This window comes from Phyllobates terribilis, unplaced genomic scaffold (assembly GCF_046119375.1).
Source record: "Phyllobates terribilis strain yellow unplaced genomic scaffold, ASM4611937v1 Scaffold_1__5_contigs__length_1240528914, whole genome shotgun sequence".
NCBI classification, from domain to species: Eukaryota; Metazoa; Chordata; class Amphibia; order Anura; family Dendrobatidae; genus Phyllobates; species Phyllobates terribilis.
Genome location: NW_027362761.1, coordinates 734,436,936 through 734,444,046, shown reverse-complemented (window position 1 = coordinate 734,444,046; position 7,111 = coordinate 734,436,936). Strand labels below are relative to the sequence as shown.

Below are 7,111 nucleotides of genomic sequence, written 5' to 3'. Positions count from 1 at the left end.
TTTACTTTGTGGGTTGTTTTTTTTGCTTTTTTTTTTTTTTTTTCCCCATCTGGTAAAGCACATTACCTAATCAAGTACACTCCATGGTCTCCCAGCTAAACGGCCGTTTGGACGATTAGACAGCCTTTTCAGTGATCATTTAATGGCCGGTAAGTCCTGAGTTCAGGCCCCACCACAGGGATCCCGGTGGGCATATGCATGCAGTGTATTGAGAGAGTTTGGCGCCAAACATAAATTCTCATTTAGAGACATTGTTTGCCAATAGGGCTGTGTGAATATTAGTTAGTTACTCCCCTCAGTGGGTGAGCTTGGTTATACAGAGCATAACTGAATTGTAATTTTAGAGAATTATTAAGTTTGTGAATCTCTGCGTTGCACCACTGTAGGGGCCGCCTCTTGCACTCATCTAATTACACCCTTGCTCTGGGTAACTCCCAGGGCACTATTGCAGCATTTGCCAAAATATGACGGTAAAAACCTGACATTGCAAGACTGGACAGAAAGGGTGCTAAGTCTTATTAAAATGTGCAACTTGGTCCCAGAGTTGCAAGCAGAAATAGCACTGAATGCTTTAGAAGGTGATGCTAGATGCACAGTAATGGTGTGGCCAAAGTCCACCCATTCCCAAAAAGAACCGAACCATGGGAGACTTATGGACCGATAGAATAAACAAAATATCCAGAAAATCTTCAACATGACCTACTACTACCCACCCAATAATCCTAACACGGAGAACCTTGACAAAATCAAGGATTCACTAAAAACCCTGGAACAACTTCTATTAAAAGAGATGCGGGACTTATGGGAAGTAGCCACACTAGAAAGGTATCTTGCCTACAACACGATCCCCACAGGACTCTGTGTAATAAAACCATTATCTGGGGATATAGCAGACCCAGCCACACTATCAGAATGGGAAGCCTTATTTAAAAGATTTTCAAAACAGGCAGTTACATTTATAATAGAGAAAAGAAAACACAACTTAACGGAAAATAAAAACCTTATATCACAACTGTACAAAGAAATAAAACCCCATCAGAATCACCCAGAAATCTTCAACCTCTCTAACAGCATCAGAAACAGGATCCATATGAAAGAAAAAGAAATCGTTTCGAAAAAATGCAGAAAATTTGGTAGAGATGCAGTCCCAGAACCCCCTATTAATCAACTATCAACCCAAGAAGCGTTCGAAACCATAGATGAGGTAGAAGGCACTCCCGATCAATTAGAAGATAGATTCTCTATTCATCCTACCTCTGAGCTCGAACGCACCCCTAGCCCCCCTCCACGAATCAATCTCAGACCTTCTGCCCCTAGCGCTCGACCCACACAAAACCCTACCACCCCTGAAACCCCCCTCGGTCTACAAAATAGATTTGACATCCCACACAATTCACCCAGTACTCCAATATCCCCCCCTAGGCCACTACTGGCAAACCAAAATCTAGAAATACGTACCGACAGCACACATGCCTCCACATCCCAGCACAATACCTCCCAACATCCTCAGGTACGGAAACAACTAACCAATTCAAGTTTTTTTTCAAAAGGCCCCACAAAAAAATGCCAGAAGGGCTGCAGGGGGGGGGAAACTCACCAAAAAGAAAAAACTACAGTCTCAGAAAATGAATCAGGACAAATCCTCCATCTTCAACCTTAGCCACTATACCCTAAAACCAGAAGAAATCGCACTTTTGAATAAAGGCCTAAAATATGCACCATCATCCCGTTTTGATAAATTTGAGGCCTTCATTGGAGTGAAAAAATGTATGCGACAATTGTCAATTAAAAAACATTTTATGAAGAACTTAAACATAGATACCCCAACCCCTAGCAATACCATCACTCAAAACTTCCTCCATACCACTCTGAAAAAGAAATCAAACTTTCACCCTCTCAATGAATATTCAGAATCTATGGAGGCCTTTCAGAAAAATGTGATAAATGACATCCACCGGCTCAATGACAAAAAATGCTCTAGGATCAAACAGAATCTCACTAAGGACGAACGCAGGGCAATCAAAACGCTAACTCAAAATCAAAATCTAGTAATACGTCCGGTTGACAAAGGCGGAGGCATCGTTGTACTAGATTATGATCAGTACCACAATGAATGCCTTAGAATTCTAAACGATACACAAACGTATGAAATACTACCTGCTGACCCCACCTCTAACTACGTCCGAGACATGAAGCAACTATTAAACTTAGGTCTGAAGGAAGGATTCCTCAATAAAAACGAGTACGAGTACATATTCACTGCACATCCCAGACTAGCCATATTCTACTATCTTCCCAAAATTCATAAATCAGTAAGCAATCCACCCGGCAGACCCATCATTTCTGGCATCCAAAGCCTAACTTCGAATCTCTCCAGATTCATTGATAGCCACTTACAAAACCTGGTCCCTTTACTGCCGTCCCACCTTAAGGACACGAAACACACCCTACAATTACTGGAAAACATCAGATGGGACAGTCACTACATAATAGGGACACTGGACATCACATCCCTCTACACAGTCATCCAACACCAAAAAGGATGCCAATCAGCAAAGTTCTTTTTAAAGCAACACACCACAATGCCCGACGACCAAATTAACTTCCTTGAGGAGTGTATGCTCTTCATTTTAAACCACAATTCTTTTAAATATGAAGGCAGACACTACAGGCAGAGATGGGGCACTGCGATGGGTACGAGATTTGCGCCAAGTTATGCAAATTTATATGTAGGCATGTGGGAACACCACAATATATTCCTAAACGGCTCTATACATCCAAATCTGGTATTCTGGCGCCGCTTTATAGATGACATCCTCTTCATCTGGTCAGGGGGACAGGACTCTCTTAAACAGTTCTTGACAGACCTAGATAATAATTATTTCTACCTCAAATTCACATCCACAACTAGTGCGGACCAGGTGAACTTCCTGGACCTAAACATATATATCAATGACAACCAGGTCTGCACCCGTACCTTCTTTAAACCCACGGATACAAACAGCTTTATCCATATGGATAGCTGTCACCTCCCAAGCTGGCTATGCAACGTTCCGAACAGTCAATACATGAGACTATACAGAAATTGCACAAAACCCAGTGACTTTGATGTAGAAGCAAGCCTCCTGACAAATAAATTCCTAAGCAAAGGCTATGATCAAACCATTCTGGATAATGCGAAAAATCAGATACAAAAAATTCCCCGATCGAAACTCCTGGAGAAGGGGGAGGAACACCAAGTCAGACCTAGATAAAGCATACATCGACATCCCAATCATTACAACATACAACTCAAATATCTATCTCCTGAGAAATATTATCAAACGCCAATGGAATATTCTCCAAGACGATAAAACCATAGGAGATTTAATTCCACCAGAACCTAAATTTATATATAGAAAAGCAAGAAACCTCAGCACCATAGTAGCCCCATCCGTAAAAAATCCACCATCCACCTCCCTACTGAGGAATCCATTTTCAAGCCCAGCCGGCTTTTTTCCGTGTAATAGATGTATAGTATGCAGGAGCCTACACACGAAAAAAACAGGGCACGATATCCCATGGGGATACTGCATTCCCTATTAAAGATTTTATTACCTGTACAATCTACGGACTAAAATGCCCATGTAAAAAAACTATGTGGGACGCACAATACGCCCCTTAAATAGAAGAATAGGAGAACATCTGAGGAATATACGTAATAAATTTCCAAAACACCCTCTCTCCAAACACTTCATGGATAAACACGGAGGATCATTAAAGGATATTGAAATCACAGGTATCCAGATTGTCCAGCAACACTGGAGACAAGGACACTATATCCATCAAATGTTCAGAGTTGAAAGAAGCTGGATCTTCAAATTGAATTCACTGAGACCTAAAGGTCTCAATAGTGAGATTGAACTGTTTGCATTTAACTAAGTGACCCTATCAATAAAGTAAAGTACTAATATGTGACAACCAGCACGAGTATGGGGCAGCAACCAGCAACAACCATATCTGTTCTTTATCACCTGCATTCAATTAAATAGCACTATGAGGACCAAGTACTCGCGTATAAAAGACAGCCTACAGCACTGATAGGACCATCCCTGACTAAGGATTCCGTGCAATCCGAAACGCATAGGAAAGCTCCTCAGTGCTACCCGTACCTTGCTCATCGCGAGACACCACGTGACCTCACGTCACACAAGTCCTCACACGGACGAAAAGGTACTGCTCCCGCTCAGCGCCCGCCCCCACTGGAGCCTCCGGCCGGGACTCCTTGTGTGGCGCGGCACCCACGCAACACAGAGCACTCCTTGCTCGCACCCACAGGTCAGTATACCACCGACCTCTGGGACCACCTCTCAGCACCGCACAACAGCAACTGCCACCCGAAGGTACTCGCTTCACTCTGCAAACCGCCGCATGTACCGCACTACATCCACCACGGCATGCGCCGGCAGCCACTAGCAGTACTACAGCAGTAACGTCAAGCGCCAGCCACCTCTCCAGGTCAGGCGACTAACTGGCAGAACAAAGAATTTCTATTGCTCATCCTCCACAGCTACCCTTTACAGTTACTACCCAAAGACTTACAGGACTGTGCCATCTGGAGAATAACCCCCTGCCCACCAATGCAGGGTAACCTATAACGTTTTATTATACCTACTCCTTAATCTATTTCCTCCCATCTATAACTCTTCTAATCACTCACAGGTACAGGGGCAAAACCGACACTAGGTCAGTGGTCCTGACCCTATCCACACGGATCCTCACCTCATCCTAAAACTAAGGTACCTACCTACCTCCCCTCCAAAATCACCCTATAATCAGTTCTCTCTAATTCCGTTCTTTCCACATATTCCCATAGGTGAACAGCCTACAACACCCCCACAAATCGGGAGCCACATAGGATCCTCATCCCCCTCCGAACAGGTACTCCTCTCATCTGTTCCAACTTATACCACCAACTGGTGGAAACCAGGATCTCCCTAACTACCTTTCCCTTCCCTTCTAGGTATCAACAATCACCACCCAGCCTTCTAGCAACCTTATCTAGTTTACCTCAAGACAGCAGCCGCCTAATGTGTGTCTTTTTTACTCTGTGTCCTTCATAAATAATTTTTTAAATTATGTATTAGCCTAATTAGGCCTGTCAATTTTAGCCACTTTGTGCTTACATTTGATCTTTGTAATTAAATAAATTAACTTCAATTTTACCCACTGGATCATAGCCTTCTCTTAATACCGGTTAGTCTACCAAGACCAGCGCAGATACTACACATACCTACTTTCTAAACCCTTGCAGGCTATTTGGTTCACTGCTTGTATCAGCAGCTTGTCTGGTTGGAAGTCCAATAGCGCCCCCTCAACAAAAAATCCTTTTTGTTACCATGAAAGTTCTCGGCCAGAGCGCCAACAGTAAAAGGTTTCATGGTTACGTGGCCACTCTAAAAGATAACTTTCGATTCATTGAGACTGCAAATCACAATAAAGAAATCTTCTTTCACTACAGTGAGTATTCTGGAGATGTGGATAAGCTTGAGCTAGGAGATAGGGTGGAGTACTGCTTGTCCAAAGGAAAAGGAAACAAGATCAGTGCGGAGAGGGTCACCAAGGTCCACCAAGTTAACGGGTCAACTGATGAAGTTGATCCAACAGTGTACTGGGGTAAAGTAGTCCGACCCTTACGAAGTGTAGATCCAACACAGACTGAATACCAGGGTATGATAGAGCTTCTAGAAGAGGTAGTGGACAAACAAAAGATAGCAGAAGAGACTCCTGAAGAATCTGTGGATGCAGAAGCTGAAGCCAACACTGAAACCAACAATCAAGGTAGCATGAAAGGACGCCTTTTTCCCTTTGGCATCGTGGGAATGGTAAATAAAGCCGATTGTCTACAGAAAGGAGAAACAGTCAAGTTCCAGCTGTGCGTTCTAAGCCAGAATGGGCAGACCATGGCCTGCAACATTGAGCCCCTACGCCGGGGTACTGTGGAGTGTGTTAAAGATCAGTTTGGGTTCATTAACTATGAAATTGGTGATAGCAAGAAACTCTTCTTTCATGTGAAAGAGATACAAGATGGAGTGGAGCTGCAGGCTAGGGACGAGGTGGAGTTCTCGGTTATTCTAAATCAGAGAACTGGGAAATGCAGTGGTTGTAATGTTACACTGATCAGTAAAGGCCCTGAACTGGTGGCAGCTCCTCGCCCAGATAGATTAGTGAGTCGTCTGAAGAGCATAACATTGGATGATGCCAGTGCACCCTGTCTCATGGTCGTGCATCAGCCAAGAGGCCCAGATAACACAAAGGGATTCAGCATAGAGCGAAAGATCCGTCAAGCTGGTGTCATCGACTAATTTACTTTGTGGGTGTAAAGGGAAGTGTCCTAGGTTGTACATGTATATATGTATCTGCATGCTAGCCATGCTTGCAGATAAGTATACATGCATATATTGGCCCCCATCTCCTTATGTGTTTCAGTCTGTTTGCTGTTGCTGGGGGAGGAACAACAGAATGTCCAGCCATGTACTAAAACAGGTTTGGCTGGACATGAACAAAGACCTTAGCCAGTGGGCGGGGAATACCACCTCATTTCCTGTGCTGGACTTAAAACCCTAGAGCCCACATGTGCTAAGCCCCCTTTGGACGCTTGGAGACCATGGACACAACACATGGCTGAGTATCTCTTTTCCCCTGTAACTCTTTACTTACTAGCCCTACATACCCTGTACTAACCCTCCTAGATATTGATATCCTTGTATCTGTATACTGTATATATAGGGAAAATTAGTATAGTTGGGTGGGCCGCATGAGTGATTAGGAAAGATGGGTGGAAAATAGGTAATTGGGAATTGTATATTGTTATTATTATTGTGTACTGTGTTAGTGGGATGAATAGTATATTAACTGTAGACTTTTGTGTAATAAATATCTTTTATTAGCACACGGTTTTGTCTCAGTTGGTATATAGTATAAGGCACAGATAACGTTAGTGGATATTAATTATTAATAATCAAGTTTGATGTTAATAGTTAATATCGGACCTCAATAGAGGAGTAGGAGAGTTCCCCCATTAATAACTGATATTTTTGGAGGGAATCTCGCCCTTTTACAATGGCGAGCC

At 43.2% G+C, this 7,111-nt stretch overlaps 1 pseudogene; it reads left to right on the top strand.

The window, feature by feature from the left end:
- Window positions 1–5,377: 5,377 nt before the first annotated feature.
- On the top strand, window positions 5,378–6,344 carry LOC141275387 (cold shock domain-containing protein E1 pseudogene; annotated as a pseudogene).
- The last annotated feature ends 767 nt before the right edge of the window (window positions 6,345–7,111 follow it).